General features: G+C 37.2%; 1 long non-coding RNA gene across 1 annotated transcript; it reads left to right on the forward strand.

The window, feature by feature from the left end:
- Positions 1-1,870: 1,870 nt before the first annotated feature.
- Positions 1,871-3,814, forward strand: LOC121136728. The gene is made up of 3 exons (XR_005873814.1): positions 1,871-1,949; positions 2,494-2,585; positions 3,555-3,814. It is a non-coding gene; the product is annotated as an uncharacterized LOC121136728 (long non-coding RNA).
- The last annotated feature ends 13,963 nt before the right edge of the window (positions 3,815-17,777 follow it).

Below are 17,777 nucleotides of genomic sequence, written 5' to 3' on the forward strand. Positions count from 1 at the left end.
ATAAGGGATGTTTTCTCTGTCTGTACTGTTGGTTGAAGGCCTAGGACCTGACCTGGATGAAATGACAGACTCTGAAGATCTACCAGGGAGGCCTCACTCTCCCTTGGGATCAGAGTACAAAATGGGTGGGGATCTTGGGGGCCTGGTGGGGAAATAGGGGAGGGTAGATAGAGGGAGTAGGGATTGACATATGAAACAAGCTTATTTCTAACATAAAAAACAATATAAAATTACAAATAAATTCTTGATTAACAAAAAAAGAAATGCATGGTGTTACAGTGTGTATGCAGTTTCATCTATTTGTACAGCCCTAAGAAATGAAATGAGGACATGTCCCTAAGTCTTAGCTGGCTTTTGTGAACCTGATGTGGTGTAGCAGTGTTTCAGGAACCTGTTTCCCATACTGGATTACCGTGCTCTGCCTTGACACAAGGGAAGGATTAGAGCCCTGCCAACTTGATTTGTCATGCTTTGTTCAAATCAATGGGAGTTCTTGCCCTTTCTTAATGAAGACAAGGGAAGAGCAGTAGGAAAATAATTGGGAAGGGAGGGGCTCAGAAGAGAGAGAGGATGGATGGAAACTATGTTGGGTATGCAAAATAAGTGAAAAAATGTTATTAAAAAAGAAATAAGGTTTATTAAGATAAAGTATATCAAAACTGGGATCCATGAATTTGTCTGAGAAAGATTTAAAAATAAATAAATACTGCTTTTAAATTTTGGTAAGAGGAGCTAGAGATTCGGTGTAGTGGTTGAAATTACTTTCTGCTCTTGCAGTGGTTGCAGACAGGTTGTTTGCACCCATATGGCCTCAGAACCAGGTAAGACAAAATCCTCTTCTGTCATCCAAAATATGAAAGACTGAAAACCAAATAGGATATATACATAGGTTTAAGTGCTCATAAAATCAAAATAAACAAATCTTTATAAATATAACACAGTCTTAAAGAGAATAATTTGCCTTCATTAGAAACTTAAGGGGAGGGTATGGTGTCGCAAGCCTTTAATCTCATCATTCAGGAGGCAATACATCAAAGGTTAAGAGGATTGGCTGTTCTTCCAGAGGATCCAGGTTTAATTCCCAGCACCGTCATGGAAGTACACAGATCTCTAACTCCACGTGCAGGGCTACTGACACATCCTCCCACAGACTTGCACGCAGGCAAGATGTATGTCAAAAGTGATAAGTTACATATTTCAAAAGATGGTAATTTGTTGTAAAACAAAAATGAACTGGAGAGGAAATTCTCTAAAGGGATAGCTTAAAAGAAGAGTAAGTATAATAAAGAAAACCTACATGAGAGGGGTGGTATATAAGCTGATGTTCAAAGAAAGGAAACTTCATAGAAAAAGTCCAAACTTGATATCAGGGTTTTATGCACTGTGAGTTGTTGAGAGGAAGTTCTAGGTCATATGATTTAAAATAAGATGGAATTTGTGGTAAAGACCACTGAAAGTCAGGTTTGGTCTTAAATTCACTTGGAATTTTAAAACCACAGTATCACATGTACTGTTAATTCTATTCAAGAGGATGTGAGGTATCTCAGTTTTATTTAAAGATGAGCATCAAGCTTCTTAAGACCTGCTTGAAGCTTAAAGTTATAGGTGAAAATTCTTATCCCACCTGATACTGCAACTCAAAAAAAAACAGATTTGAGAAACACTAACATGAAGAAAATCATGATCATTCTTTTTATATCTGTACTGCTAGGACTAAGACAAAATAAAGACAATTCCAAGTAAATGACCCCTACTAAACTTTCCCATCCATGCTTCCTTGTGAACTTCAAAATCTGTGTGTACCATAAAATTCCATTAGATCATAGACATGCTTCAGAATCCTCTGTAACTGCTCAACTGAGTGATTCATATTAAGAGTTCTAGAACATGACTTGTAGTACTATTGACAATGGTAACTTACAATACCATCAGACAATTAGATGCATATGGTGAGTGAAATTTATTTCAAGTCCACTACTATGGATCATCTGTTTAAATACAAATTGTAATTGTATAATTATGCCTGGTCAATAGAAATTTAGGAGATTTTCTGCATGTTTAACACCCTGATTTGCCCCACAATGATGGTGACTCTGTCATGAGGGATGTAGAGAAGCAGGATGAAACTAGATCATATGGAGAGGGTTAAATAAAGAAGTTAAACTGAAAAACTGTAAAGATGACTATAATTTTGGTTGTTTATTTCTTGTTGCATTCATTAATCATCTTCAGACTAATTCAATACTCGGCAAATATTTCTTTATGATGACATATGATAAATAAAGAAACGAATAGATTGTCATGATGCTTATAACAAGTGACTATAGAGTATTCAACCACAGGCAAAACTGCATGTCACCCACTCAAAAACATGGGAAATCTTAAGAATGTTATTCATAAAAATTTAAGAGCCAGACAATACGAAGATAGGCTTTGAAATGCTTTCTTTTTTGTTTGTTTTGTTTTTAAAAACTGTGTTTCTCTGTTTAACAGCCCTAACTGCCCTGGCACTAGCTTTGTGGACGAGGCTGCCCACCAACTCTCAGGGCTCACCTGCTTCTGCCTCCAGAATGCTGGGATTAATGGTGTGTGTCATCACTGCCAAGCATTTTTAAACATTTTTAAAACAATCTTATTTCAAATAGCAATCCTAGTTCCCCCTTCCTCCAGTCCTCCTGTTTATGCCACCTTCTCACAACCCTACCCCAATCCACTCCTCAGAAATTATAAGCCTTCCAAGGGGGAACTAACAATGTTGTCACATCACATTTGGCAGGACCAAGGCTTTCCCCGTGTATCTAAGCTGACTAAGGTGTCCTTACCTGGGGAATAGTATACAAAAAGCAAGTTCATACACTAGGGATAAATACTAGTTTTACTGCTAGTGGTCCCACAAAATGCCCAAGCCACATAACTGTCACCCACTTACAGAGAGCCTACTTTGGTCTTATGCAGGTTCCCCAGCTTGGAGTCCAGGAACAGTGAGCTACCATTTGCTTGAGCCCGCTGTTTCTGCCAGTTTCCCCAACATGGTCTTGACACCTGTGCTCATATTATCACTCCTCCCTCTCCACAACTGGGCTCCAGGTGTTCCACCCAGTTCTTAGTTCTGTGTCTGCTTCCATCACTTACTAAATGAAGGTTCTATGATGAAAAATATGGTAGTCATCAATCTGATTACAGGGTAAGGACAGTTAAGGTACCATCACCACTATTGCTTAGATTATTAGCTGGGGTCATCCTTGTGGATTCCTAGGAATTTCCCTCGTACCAGGTTTCTCACTAACCCCATAATAGCTCCCTCTATCAATATATCTCTTTTCTTGCTCTCACTCTCTCTCTCTCCTTCAGTAACCTAGACATACTGGATCCCTCACATTTTCCTCTCCCTTCTCCTTCTGACCTCCCCACACCAGTACTACTTACACTACAGCATTTGGGTTTCACAGTTTTTGTTTTTCAAGCACACTAATAATTACACTGTAGGTTCTCATGTGGTCTATTACAAATCTCTCCAGCAGAGGGCAATACTAATATGTGTTTCCTTTTTATAGGTCACAACTGAAAAACAAGGACTATAAACAAGAAGTTCTCAGGAACTTGATCAACTTAAGCATCCACCAATGTCTTCAGACCTTTGGTAACATCTGTAAGCTTGGTCAGAGCACATGGCCTCTGAGAGATGATGATCCTGAAAATTCAATGCATTTAGAGGGGTGAAATCTCCCAAATGCTCACTCAAGTTTACAACAATAGCATTGGCTGAGGAAGATCAAATCCCAATGTCCTATTAAAATCAACATGGCAAAATCACTATTTCTGTGTCCTTAAGTTTCAAAAATGAGGGTTTAGCAGTGTGTCACATTTGAGGAAATATATGCAGAACACAAGTTGTCATAACTCACATGTTTTGATAGGTTTTATGTGCTCAGGGACATATGATTAAACTGGAATGTATGAGGAAAGCCTTAGTTGAACAGCTGCAATTAGTTGAAAAAAGGCAATTTAACATCTGAAGACTGAGGTTTTCTGATGTACATTAATGTCATGGTTAGCTGATCTTTATCACAGAAAAATAAAAACCACACACTATAAATTGGATCCTGTCATCCATGTGTGTCAAATTAAGCCTAGCTATGAAGAAACATGTGCAGAATTATCTGAACAGGGAGTATGAAACATTGTAGAGGAAAAAAGTAAATCAAGAGCTTTGTATCTTTACCAACTTATATACTGCAAATAAGTAAAAGGACACTTGTTTATGAGACAAGACCCTCCTAGCATACATTCTAGTTTTTGCATCTCTAGTCAACAGAAAACACAGATGGCTCATATTTGATTTTGAGAGAATGAACTTTAGAAAGAGAATTTTGTGGTTAGAGACAGAAACTAGACAGCAAAATAGGTTTGAAAGCAAGCTGTCAACTTGTTGTTACTTATTGTCATTGGTGGGAAACAGCCAAGGCTCCAGGCCAAAACACAGCATTCTTTTCCTCATTGATGTTTTAGTTTAAATGAAATGCTTTTCCTTAATTCCTTCTTTATTACTTTTCTCCTTCTTCTCTATTATTTCTTCATTGTCTGCTGTCTTTTTGTTTTCTTTTTGTTAGTTTTATTTATTTATTTATTTTTCAGTTTAAATTTAGATTAGAAACAAGTTTGCTTCACAAGTCGGTTCCAGGTCCATCTCCCTTTCCCTCCCTTCCTCCCGTGCCCTCCCCCAAAACCCCCCATTATCATCTCATTTCCCCAGGGAGGTTGAGGCCCTCCATGGGGGTGTCCATAGTCTGTCATTTCATACAGGGCAGGGCCTAGAACCTCCCCCATGAGTTCAGGGTGAGCGTGCATCTCACATTGTTGGGTGGGAGTCCAAGGTCTGTTAGTACACTAGGGATGAGTACTGATCTACTGCCCAAGGCTCCATAGATTTCCTAGGCCTCCTCATTGACACCCACATTCAGGGGGTCTTGATCAGTGCCATGCTGGATACCCAGGCTAATGCCTGAGATTTAAGAGTTAACCTTTGTCAGGTCAGCTGTTTCTGGGGGTTAAACCAGCCCAGTCTAAATCCCTTTGGTCATCAGTCCTCCCTTTCTGTTACTGGCTTTCTTGAATTCAGCTCAGTACTTCACCATGGGAGTCTGCCTCTTCTTCCATCACCCACTGAATGAAGTTTCTGTTTCCCAGAATCTCTGCCCATGGGATTGTAGGCTGGCACGCCCCAGATCTATGTCTAAAATACATATATGATAGAATACATGCCATGTTTCCCTTTTTGTGACTGCGTTACCTCACTCAGGATGGTTTCTTCTAATGTCATCCATTTGCCTGCAGGATTCCATTGTTTTTTCTGCTGATTAGTACTCCATTGTGTAAATGTACCACATTTTCTCTATCCACCCTTCAGTTGAGGGAAATCTAGGTTGCTTCCAAGTTCTGGCTATTACAAATAATGCTGCTATGAACATAGTGGAACAGACATCCTTGTTGTATGAATGGGCATCTTTTGGACATATCCCTAAGAGTGGAGTTGCTGTGTCTTGTGGTAGGTTTATTGCCATGTTTCTGAGGAATCTCCATACTGATTTCCAAAGTGGCTGAACGGGTTGGCACTCCCACCACCAACAGAGGAGTGTTCCCCTTTCACCACATCCTCTCCAGCATAAATTGTCATTGGTGTTTTTGATTTTAGCCATTCTGACAGGAGTAAGATGGTATCTCAGAGTTGTTTTGATTTGCATTTCCCGGATGGCTAAGGATGTTGAGCACTTTCTCAAGTGCCTCTGAGCCATTTTTGTTTTGACTCCTCTATTGAAAATTCTCTATTTGAGTCTGCAGCCCACTTTTTAATTGGATCCTTTGGTGTTTTGGAGACTTGCTTCTTGAGTTCTTTGTAAATTTTGGAGATCAACTGTCTGTCAGATGTGGGATTAGTGACTATTTTTCCCATTCTGTGTACTGCGTTTTTGTCTTGCTGACTGTGTTCTTGGCCTTATAGAAGCTTCTCAGTTTCAGGAGGTCCCATTTACTAATTGTTGATCTCACTGTCTGTGCTAATGTTGTTATGTTCAGGAAGCTCTCTCCTGTACCAATGCGTTCAAGGGTACCACCCAATTTCTCTTCTAAGGGGTTCAGTATGGCTGGATTTATGTTGAGGTCTTTGATCCATTTGGACTTAAGTTTTGTGCATGGTGATAAACATGGATCGATTCACATTCTTCTACATGCCAGCCTCCAGTTATGCCAGCACCATTTGTTGAAGATGCTTTCTTTATTCCATTGTATATTTTTAGCTTCTTTGTCAAAGATCAGATGGTCATACATGTGTGTGTTAATATCGGGGTTTTCAGTTCGATTCCATTGGTCTACCTGTCTATGTTTGTGCCAATACCAAGCTGTTTTCAGGACTATAGCTCTATAATAAAGCTTGAGGTCAGGAATGGTGATGCCACCGGATGTTGCCTTGTTGAACAGGGTTGTTGTGGCTATCCTGGATCTTTTGTTTTTCCATACAAAATTGATTATTGTTCTTTCAAGGTCTGTGAAGAATTGTGCTGGGATTTATAATGGAGATTGCATTGAATCTGTAGATTGCTTTTGGCAGGATTGCCATTTTTACTACATTGATCTTACCTATCCAAGAGCATGGGAGATCTTTCCATTTTCTGAGGGCTTTTTTAATTTCTTTCTTTAAATATTTAAAGTTCTTGTGATACAGGACTTTCACTTGTTTGATTAGAGTTAGCCCAAGGTATTTTATGTTGTTTGTGTCAATTGTAAAGGGTGATGTTTCTCTGATTTCTTTTTCAGCTCTTTTATCATCTGCATGTTGTACGGCTACTGATTTTCTTGAGTTGATCTTATAGCCTGCCACTCTGCTGAAGGTGTTAATCAGATGTAAGAGTTCCCTGGTAGTGTTATTTGGTTCATTGATGTAGACTATCATATCATCTGCAAACAGTGAAAGTTTGACCTCTTCTTTCCCAATTTGTATCTCCTTGATCCCCCTTTGTTGTCGTATGGCAATGGCTAGAACTTCAAGTAACATGTTGAAAAGATATGGAGAGGGTGCACCACCTTGTTTTGTTCCTGACATTAGAGGAATTATATTGAGTTTCTGTCCATTTAGTTTGATGTTGGCTGTTGGTTTACTGTATGTAAGTTTTATTATGTTTAAGTAAGTCCCTGTTATCCCAGATCTCTCCAAGACCTTTATCATTGAAGGGGTGTTGGATTTTGTCAAAGGCTTTTTCAGCATCTAGTGAGATCATCATGTGATTTTTGTTTTTCAGCTTTTTTACATGGTGGTTTACATTGATGGATTTTCATATGTTGAACCATCCCTGCATCCCTGGGATGCAATGTTGATCGTGGTGATTGATTGTTTTGATGTGTTCTAGGATCCGATTTGCCAGGACTTTATTGAGTATTTTTGCATCAATGTTCTTGAGGGATATTGGTCTGAAGTTCTCTTTCTTAGTTGTGTCTTTGTGTGGCTTGGGGATCAAGGTTATTGAAGCCTCATAGAAAGAGTTTGGCAAAAACTCTTCTGCTTCTATTTTGTGGAATACTTTGAGAAGAATTGGTATAAGCTGTTCTTTGAATTTCTGGTAGAATTCTGCAATGAGGTCATCTGGACCTGGACTTTTTTTATTTGGGAGACTTTTGATGACTGCTTCTATTTCCATAGGGGTTATAGGTCTATTTAAATTGCTTATATGTTCTTCATTTAGTTTTGGCAAGTGATAGCTCTCCAGACAGTCATCCATTTCCTTTAAATTTTCGAATTTTGTGGAGTACAGGTTTTCAAAGTATGACCTAATGATTCTCTGGATTTCCTCAGAGTCTGTTGTTATTTCCCCCTTTTCATTTCTGATTTTGTTAATTTGCATATTCACTCTCTGCTATTTGGTAAGTTTGGACTAAGGTTTGTCTATCTTGTTGATTTTCTCAAAGAACCAACTCTTAATTGCATTGATTCTTTGTTTTGTTTTCCTAGTTTGTACTTTATTGTTTTCAGCTCTCAATTTGATTATTTCCTGGCATCTACTCCTCCTTGGGGGTTTGCTTCTTTGTGTTCTAGAGCTTTCAGGTGTGCTGTTAACTCTCTAGTATAACTATTCTCCAGTTTCTTCATGTGGGCACTTAGTGCTATGAACTTCCCTCATAGCACTGCTTCCAAAGTGTCCCATAGGTTTGGGTATGTTGTGTCTTCATTCTCATTGAATTCAAGCAAGTCTTTAATTTCTTTTTTTTTATTTCTTCTTTGACCCAGGAATGGTGCAATTGAGCATTATTCAATTTCCATGATTTTACAGGTTTTCTGCAATTTGTGTTGTTGTTGAATTCTAATTTTAAAGCATGGTGGATTGGTAAATTGCATGGAGTTATTCCAAATTTTTTGTAGCTCCTGAGGTTTTATATGTTGCCAAGTATGTGGTCGATTTTTGAGAAGGTTCCATGTGGTGATGAGAAGAAGGTATATTCTTTTTTATGTGGATTGTTTTTTAATATGAAGGTTTTTAGGGAATGAATCACATTCACATTAGTTCTGATGGTTGCTTTACTTTGTTCTCTTGCATTGCTCTCTATTCTCTCATGCCTTTCCTCTTTTTTGTTTTTCATAGCGATATATACCCAATAGACTCTTTCATGCTAAATATAGAGCTAAATTTTAAGTCCACATTAAATAAATGTCACGTAACAGAGCCATAGTGACAGTTCATTTGCAAAAAGTCTGAATTTCTAATTGGTGGGCTTTAATCTCAAAGCTGTACCTTCAAAGATAGAACCAGTTATTTTTATTTACCTAGAGAAATAGCCTTATAAAACCTAAACACTAAAGAGTCTGAGAAAAATCTAGAATTTGTGCAGATATATCCTATTTTCCTAAAGAAAGTAAGATTTAAAATTAACTTTTTGTGATTAGTTATAAATGATAGTGTCTCTCATACTGGAAGAGTTTAGAGAGAGCTGCGACATAATTACTTTGTCAGATACCAAAGGAACAGATGAACAGCAGAACAGCAGAATAGCAGAAGTATAAAATACTTGTGGAGTCTGTAATCTCAAAAAACTTGTTTTAATGAGACATTTCTATTAGATAATTGAACTTCTGGTATTCTTATTTTAAAAATCTCTCCAACAGGAGAGCCAATGCTACATATCTGTTCAGTCACAATTCCCAGCTTTTGTACTGACAAACATTATACTACTAAGTTCATGACAGGTTTTCAATTTCTAATTCATTTGTTTTGTAGCATTTTTTCACATAAATCCTGCCAACTTATGTGAGAGTGGTGTGAGCACTTTACTTATCCTCTTTTAGTCAGTGGAGGATAGACATGCTGACAATTCCCTGTTGGGTAAAGCCTTCCCACCATCCTGGTTCCAGAGCCGCATCAGTCCCAAATGAACACACAGGAGGCTATATTAATTATGAAGCTTTTGGCCATTTGCTGGGTTTCTTACTGGCTATCTCTGACTTAAATATTTACCTCATAATTGTTAATCTAAGTATTTCTCTTACCGGTAAAAAAGGTACAGACTTCTTACTTCTATGGCAGCTACATGAGGACTCCCTGTGTTTCTGTTTCCCAGAGTCCTCCTCGACTTCTAGTCCCACCTATCTTGTTTCCATATTGGCCAATAGAGCTTTATTGACATATACATTGGACTTCCCCATCAAACATAGTGGCTTCTCTTGGGTCCTATAAATCCATCACCATTTACTACAAGTCAGAAAGGGTACAATCTTAAGACCTGCCATGATAACCTGATAGTTTCCCTGGATTTGAACATCATATATGTTCAGTAAGTACTCAGACACAAATACACTTTTTGTCATTATATGTGATAGAAAAACTATTTTGTAGCTAGTTACCCACTAAGTAGTCCATTTTGAGCCTTTTCTTTGTTCCAGTTCATATGGAAACTGTTGGATAATAGAACAATTATAAAACATGATATTATTTCTGGGGTCAAAGGTGTCTTCTTATATTGCATTGCCAATTAATATTATTATAAATTCATGGTTTCATTATACACTCCAGGAGAGTGAGTAGTGCTTTCTTTGCTATTGTTGCTATGTATGGTACCTCCTGTTTCTCTGTGGGAATACTATAGGGATTTTTTGTTTGGTGTCCACTACAATTCTGCAAGTTTGCCATAACTACTATTCTTTTGTTCACTTCCTGCCATGATCTGTGTGTTATGATAAATGAAAATTTCTGAGTTGTACTAAATTTAATTACAAGATCTAGAAGATTAATGGACAGTAGTCAGAAAATCAGTTAACACCTCCAGGTGCCTCATACACCTGATGGATGCTATTGAAGTCTAAGCAAAGTCAACTTTGTTGTCTGTCTTCTTATCCCTAGTGCCCTCCTTCCACTCTCTTGTCACAGGTTTTCCACTCCTCTCCCTCACCTTCTCCTTGGAAGGGTGTTAGAATGTAGGTGATTAACAAATCAGAGAAAGTACAAATTGTTACAACAAAATCCATTATTTTGTATACTAATTAAAAAATCAATTTTAACACCATGAATTGGACTTTCATAGTGTTGCTTCTTTAATTCCAGTATTTCATATGAAAGAGGCAGGCAGATTCCAGTAAATGTGTGGCAAGCCTTTTCTACAGAGTAAGTTCCATGGCATTCAGTTCAACACAGCAAAATCCTGTCTCAAAACAAGAAAAAAGCAACCAAAAATTGTGTCCTTACTAATTCATTCTTTTTAAAGAGAGTCCTCCTTTTTCAATGATACCAAAGTTTGAGTAAACTTGGTGCTTATCTACATTTAGTGTAAACTAATTCGGACTCTGCTTGTCCTTTTTTCCAGTGGAAAAGACAAACAAACATCTAAGCAAGATGACTCACTGAAGGCCAAAAATCATAAATGACTGATTACTCCCTATTCATGACATAACATATTTCCTTAGCAGGTTTGTGAGTGATGCTTGCACTGGTTTCCATGAAACCCTTTAGCAAATTTGGAAATATCCCAAATCATGCTTTTCTCTCTGAGTATATCACTCAAATGTTGAACCTACCCTGCATTTTCTGTGTTCCAGAAGATTTTAAGTGATACCTGTTAACAGCTTACATTGTTAGCAGCATTATTCTCTTGAAGCATGTATGCATATTCAATGACTTTGGATACATTTATGAAAACATACCAACACTTATGAAGGTAATTTTCATTGATTTCATTTTCATTTTTAAAACAATGCAAATATCACCCCAGGCATTCGGGACAATCTGATACTCAAGCAAACGTTTTTATTTGCTTCTTTGTTTGTGGTGAGTATATGCCCAAACTTGGATGAGGTTTTTGGTGGGGGAGATGATTCACAGGGTCTTTGCTTTCAGAAAAATCTCAAAAACTTTACTTGAGTAAATTTCCCCTTACATTGTGTTAATGTTTTTCTTCCCTGCAATTTATTAGCTGGTTTTACTTGCAAATACTTTTATATATTTCAGTATTTTTTGCATTTTTTTCCATGTGTTAGTTATAAATATTAATACTTTTAGCCAAGTATAGTTTCCACTTATTTGTTTCTTACTTAGATTTATTTTTCTCATAATATTTTGTAACATTCACTAAAATTCTGGTCCATTTTTTACTTTTTCAATTTTAGCCTTAATTTTAATATTAAAAATTTATCACTGATACATTTTAAATAATTTAATCCAATCATCATTATAATTAAATTCCACTTCTTACTGTTATATTTGTTTTGATTTTTCTTTATAGTTTGTAGTTTTTTTGTGTTAACCATTTAAATAAGCATTTACATTACTACTTATTATTAACTACTTCCCAAATGGACTCTTGACATGTCATTAATCACTGTTTTCCACTTAGTTAATATTTTTGGCTGAATATATTTCATATATGATTCAAATTTATTTCTGTTAACTATATGTGATTAATTTTCATTGCTTCTCAATAAACATGTATATGAAAGATGATCCTGGCAATATTTCATACTTTTCTTTCTGAAAAGTACTTTGGTATAAGACTTGTTTTCTTATAAACTCCAAGTAAGCTACTCTTAAATCATTAATTCCAATTTTTACTAATTCAAACTCTTTTAGCTATCTTAATGAAGATTGTATGTTTATATAATTTTATATGCTCTGTCCCTTTGGCAGATTTAATTATATATATATATATATATATATATATATATATACTTTTAAATTTAAATTAGAAACAAGGTTGCTTCACATGTTAATTTCAGGTCTCTCTATGTTTCCCTCCCCTCCTCCTATGCCCTCCTAAGTACCCCCCCAATTTCCCCTCATTTCCCCAGGGAGGGTGACGCCTACATGTGGGTGTCCATAGTCTGTCATTTCTTCCAGGGCAGGGCCCAAGAGTTCAGGGTGAGAATGCATCTCTCATTGTTGGATGGGAGTCTGAAGTCCATTTGTATAACCTGGATAAATACTGATCTACTACACAAGGCTCAAAAGATTACCTAGGCCGCTTCACTGACACCCTCATTCAGGAGGTCTTGATCAGTCCCATGCTGGATTCCCAGACATCAGTATGGGATTCAAGAGCTAACCCTTGTCAGGTCAGCTGTTTCTGGGTGTAAAACCAGCCCAGTCTTAATTCCTTTGGTCATCTGGCCACCCTCTCTATCACTGGATTTCTTGAGTTCAGCTCAGTGCTTAGCCGTGGGAGACTGCCTCTGCTTCCATCAGCCACTGAGTGAAGGTTCCATTTCCCAGACTCTCTGGCCATGGGATTATAGGCTGGCACTCCCAAGATCTATGTCTAAAATCCATATATGAGTGAGTACATGCCATGTTTCTCTTTTTGTGACTGGGTTACCTCGCTCAGGATAGTTTCTTCTAGTGCCATCCATTTGCCTACAAATTTCAGGATTCCATTGTTTTTTTTCTGCTGAATAGTACTCCATTTTGTAAATGTACCACATTTTCTCAATCCACTCTTCGGTTGAGGGGCATCTAGGTTGCTTCTAAGTTCTGGTTATTACAAATAATGCTGCTATGAACATAGTGGAACAGACATCCTTGTTGTATTATTGGGCATCTTTTGGATATATTCCTAAGAGTGGAGTTGCTGGGTCTTGTGGTAGGTTTATTCCCATTTTTCTGAGAAATCTCTATACTGATTTCCAAAGTGGCTCTACAAGTTGACTCTCCCACCAGCAGTGGAGGAGTGTTCCCCTTTCACTACATCCTCTCCAGCATAAACAGTTTTTGGTGTTTTTAATTTTAGCCATTCTGACAGGAGTAAGATGGTATCTCAGTGTTGTTTTCATTTGCATTTCCCGGGTGGCTAAGGATGTTGAGCACTTTCTCAAGTGCCTCTTAGCCATTTTAGATTCCTCTATTGAGAAGTCTCTATTTAGTTCTGAAACTCACTTTTTAATTGGATAATTTGGTGTTTTTGAGACTTGCTTCTTGGCTTCTTTGTGAATTTTTGGAAATCAGCCCTCTGTCAGATGTGGAGTTAGTGAATACCTTTATTAATTTCTTTCTTTAAAGGCTCAAAGTTCTTGTGACACAGGTCTTTCACTTGTTTAGGTATGTTCCTGTTATCCCAGATCTCTCCAAGACCTTTATCATGAAGGGGTGTTGGATTTTATCAAAGCCTTTTTCCTAGGGAGATGATCTTGGTTTCTTAGCAGCCTTCTTTTTAATAAAGAAGAACAGCATAAAAATGTTACTAGCTTTACCTAAAACCCATCTGAATTCTTACAAACCTGATTCAGACAACAGAGGTAGGCACCAAGGTAGAAATAGAACAAAAAAAGCACAGACACAAGAGACTTTGTGTGATTTAAACTGCATCATCAAGCCAAAGAGAGGGACAGAAACTTAGCAAGCTCCTGGGATTCAGAATTGCAACAAAATTTAAATATACTCACAAGCACATAGAGTATATTACAATTTGAGTGGTAATTATTAGAAATCATCTTGTCTGAGCAAACTCTAGTGCAGCACACTGATAATCAAGCCATTCCAGTGGTGGGAAATTGTCTACCCAAATTCAACAGGGTATCCCTTATTTATATCTGTAGAAATAATATTATTTACATTTTATCATGGGAATGTGCATATTAGCAGCCAATTGATAGAAAAGGAAGGTCAGATAACATATGAATAAATGTCAATGAGCTCATACTAAATATTAATAGATCAGCCAATTTCCAGAACTTACTGATGATAAATATCTGAAACATACTATAGACTCTATCTGTGGGAAGCAAAGCAGAAGGTCATATGTTGACTCAAGGAAAACTGTGACAGATTCTTTGTTCTGTGATTTCAGAAACTCCATCTACAAATTTCAGAATATCTTTCACCAGACATGATTATTTTGCTATGTCTCAACAAATAGAAATATGATGAAAATTAATATGAGATGGAGATAGTAGCAAATTTTGAACCAGATAGAAAAATGATGCTGGGCCTGGGGAACACAGTACACTGGCATTCCTTCTTGATGATTAAGGAGAAAGAACAACAGGAGATGGAAGAAAGCTGTCAATCATAGGGACTGATGACAAGGAAGGGGTCCAATTCACAAGATGAAGGCAAAGCATGAGAGATATGTTGTAAGAAACCTCAGGTCATTTTCCATTGATGGAGAAATATTCTCCCCAGGTTGTGACATTTTGTTGTTGACCTTCTATTCCCTAACAAATATTAAATTAAATGGGGCAAAGACGACCGTAAGTCAACATTTAAAAAAAATCCTTGGGAATGTCCTTGGTCTTCTGAGATAGTTATGTGTTGGATGTCCCTATCCTAATGAAACAGTAGCAAATAAAGCATGAAATGAGCCTGGAGTTATTCAAAACTCCATGCTCCGCTTAAGATCCGTGATTAACATTTTGCTTTTTCAGAAAAACATGGGCATTGCATATTTAGTCTGGGTCACCTGCAGACACTAGAATGGAATTATTATTAAGGTGATTGAGTTCTGCAACTGTACTGAGCCCTGACAATCTGCTGATGATTTGCATGATCCATAGAACATCCCTTAGTCATGAGGACATCTTCAAAGTCTGGGCATACATTGAGAGCTGTCAGTTGCAGTGGGAAAATGGACATGAGACCTTTACTCAGTTACATGGTTTCCTGCTGCTCTGCCTAGGTTAAACAAAAGAATAATATAAAATTACTTCTCATTACTGTAGATAATGTGTGGTAGTTCGATTAATTTCTTATTTAACATGTTTTATCCTGTGGGTATTTGATTTGTATCTTTAGAGTCTGTTTTCGTATGTAACATCCACATATCCCTGACTCCACTCTTCTTTTCTGCAAATCTGGAGGAAAAAGCAACCATTGCTTGCTGGTCTATTGCATTCTCAGAGAACCAACTGCAAGGCAGCACACAGGGTTTGCAAAACATCCATGGTGTTGGGAGAAACTTGACTTCTATCTGAGTGGTTAGCAAAAGGAACACTTGTATTCTAATGGTCATTTTCTTTTCTCCTGTGGAATTCAAGTCTATTTTATCTTTATACAACGGTATTTAATTTCTTGTGTAAAGGATCAAAATCACAGCCATCTGGATAACACACACTTTCAGTTTCCTAATTAGTGGGGCAGCCACAGCTGTAAAGTAAGATCAGCCATTCTTTTTTTCTTACTAAGGAGATAGACTATAAAGGATATTAGGGGAATTATAAAGCTAACCTAATGGGGAGTCTAAAAAGTGAGAGACTGTGCAATATATTCTATACAATATAATAATTTTAAATTAACATTTTTATTACCAATCTCAAAAAGTACCACTTTCTATTAGATTGAAATGTTTACAGAGAGACAGAAAGTTGTTCTGTCAGAAACACAGGCTGTAGCCACTGTGCTGCTGTGAGGGTGTAGCCACAGGATCTCTGCTGTGAGACTCCCATTTGTGCAGGGGTTAGAGGTTTGCAGGCAGTACTCATCAGGCTGTAGTCTCCAAACCTCAGTGGCATAAAAAGTGCCCTAAATCTTTAACATATATTCTCCTGTCATATGTGAAACCCTAGATCACAAAACGGAAATTTGCAACTCTTTCTGAGGGCTATGAAGACAGATTGTCCTCTGAAGCCTAGCTAGTTGGAATTTCTTTTGCTACAATATAGCTGGTTGGAAGCTGTTTCTTTCTAGACTTTGGTTAATTGCTTTCCTGTTACCTGTGTACATTTGAGGACCCAATATAAACAGTTTAGTTGGCAGAAATTTGAGTCTTGTAGAATAAAACTGAGAATAGGAGTTGTGAAAATATATAATGCTGAGGAATTTGTTCAGGGTGTTAAATAACGTCCTAGATAACAGCCAAACTTTGCAAGAGAGAAGATGGCACTGCCATAGTTACTTTGTGCCTGTAACTTTGTTCAAAAGATCAGATATCTGGCAACTTTTTCCTTGTAAAACTGGACTGCAGCAGGCTACATATCCTTGCATGCTTACATGCATTTTGGGAGCATTTATTTGCAACCCATTTTCAGGGGTATCTGGTCTAATCTGAACTTACTTTGAGACTGTAATTCGCTAATCATAAAAAGGTTATCTTTGTGACTACAATGGTAAACAGTTTTATAAGTCTTTCAAAGTTTCATGGAAAAAAGTCACAGCTGTGAAAGCATATTTTTTGTCTTCAAAATTACACATGTAAGATGAAATCATCTTCATGTCAGTTGGGCACAGAAATAAATATGCCCCCAAATTGAAATATATACTGATGAGCAAAACATATTACCAACACAGGATGTTACAAAATATAGAAAGAAATGAACTGTATTCATAATTTTTGATTCCACTGTCCATGCCTAATAGGACTCCCCATCAGAGAATGATTTATCTGGTAGACTGACATGTTCAGTATTATTTGCTATCTGCTGTATTTATTGCCATGGCTCCTGTAACTGGCTAACATTGTGTAAGTAGAAACCAGAAAAATCTTCTAAGTTCCTGCTACATGGTGCATTCAAACTGGAATATTTGGTCCCATTAAAGTTCAGTGGCAATGAACTGATATTGGCTTGATTATTAGGAGCCTGGGGTCTGAAACTGTTATAAAGTATTGCTGTCATCACTATTGGAATATCTCCCACTCAGTAGTGCAAGTCAGAATAAAATCCACTGAGAGGCACGGAAGTGAAAGCCAGAATGGCTGCCACTGCTCGTAGACTGTGTGAGCCTACAGCAGTTGAGTATATTTCCAGAAGTAAGCTGGCTTCACAGTATATTACTCACCATTTCATAAGCACAAATTCCTTGTATATTAGGAATTTTGATTGCCTCATTAATTAGGCTGATATATCTAATTGAAGTCACTTGACATATGAAAAGAAACTTTGACACAGAAATGTGGAATCGACATTCTGTGTATTATATGTTTACTGGATTATGTAAGACGAATTAAATGCTCAGCCAAGTTGCTTCTAAATGTAAGATAGTTGCTGGTTAGGAGACCAGATGTGCAAATTCTCATATCAGTGAAAACACAAAGTAGCTGAAAATGTATGTGCTCCAGAAAATTGTTCCCACATTGCAATGGAGTGACAATGTTGATTCTATCATTCTTACATTTATCCTTGTATCTCATGTAGTTGCTGATTGATATTACTTTCTCTTTGATCATAATTTTCATTGAAAGGCCACTAATTGATCAATACTATGGAAAATCATACTAGAGAATCAACTTATTGTCCAAAATAGTCCGTATACCAACAAGTTTCAATCTGATTTAAAGACTGCAATTACATCAATGTTATTCTTCTTTTTCTTCTCACTATGCAA

This window comes from Mesocricetus auratus, unplaced genomic scaffold (assembly GCF_017639785.1).
Source record: "Mesocricetus auratus isolate SY011 unplaced genomic scaffold, BCM_Maur_2.0 Super-Scaffold_100676, whole genome shotgun sequence".
NCBI lineage: Eukaryota > Metazoa > Chordata > Mammalia > Rodentia > Cricetidae > Mesocricetus > Mesocricetus auratus.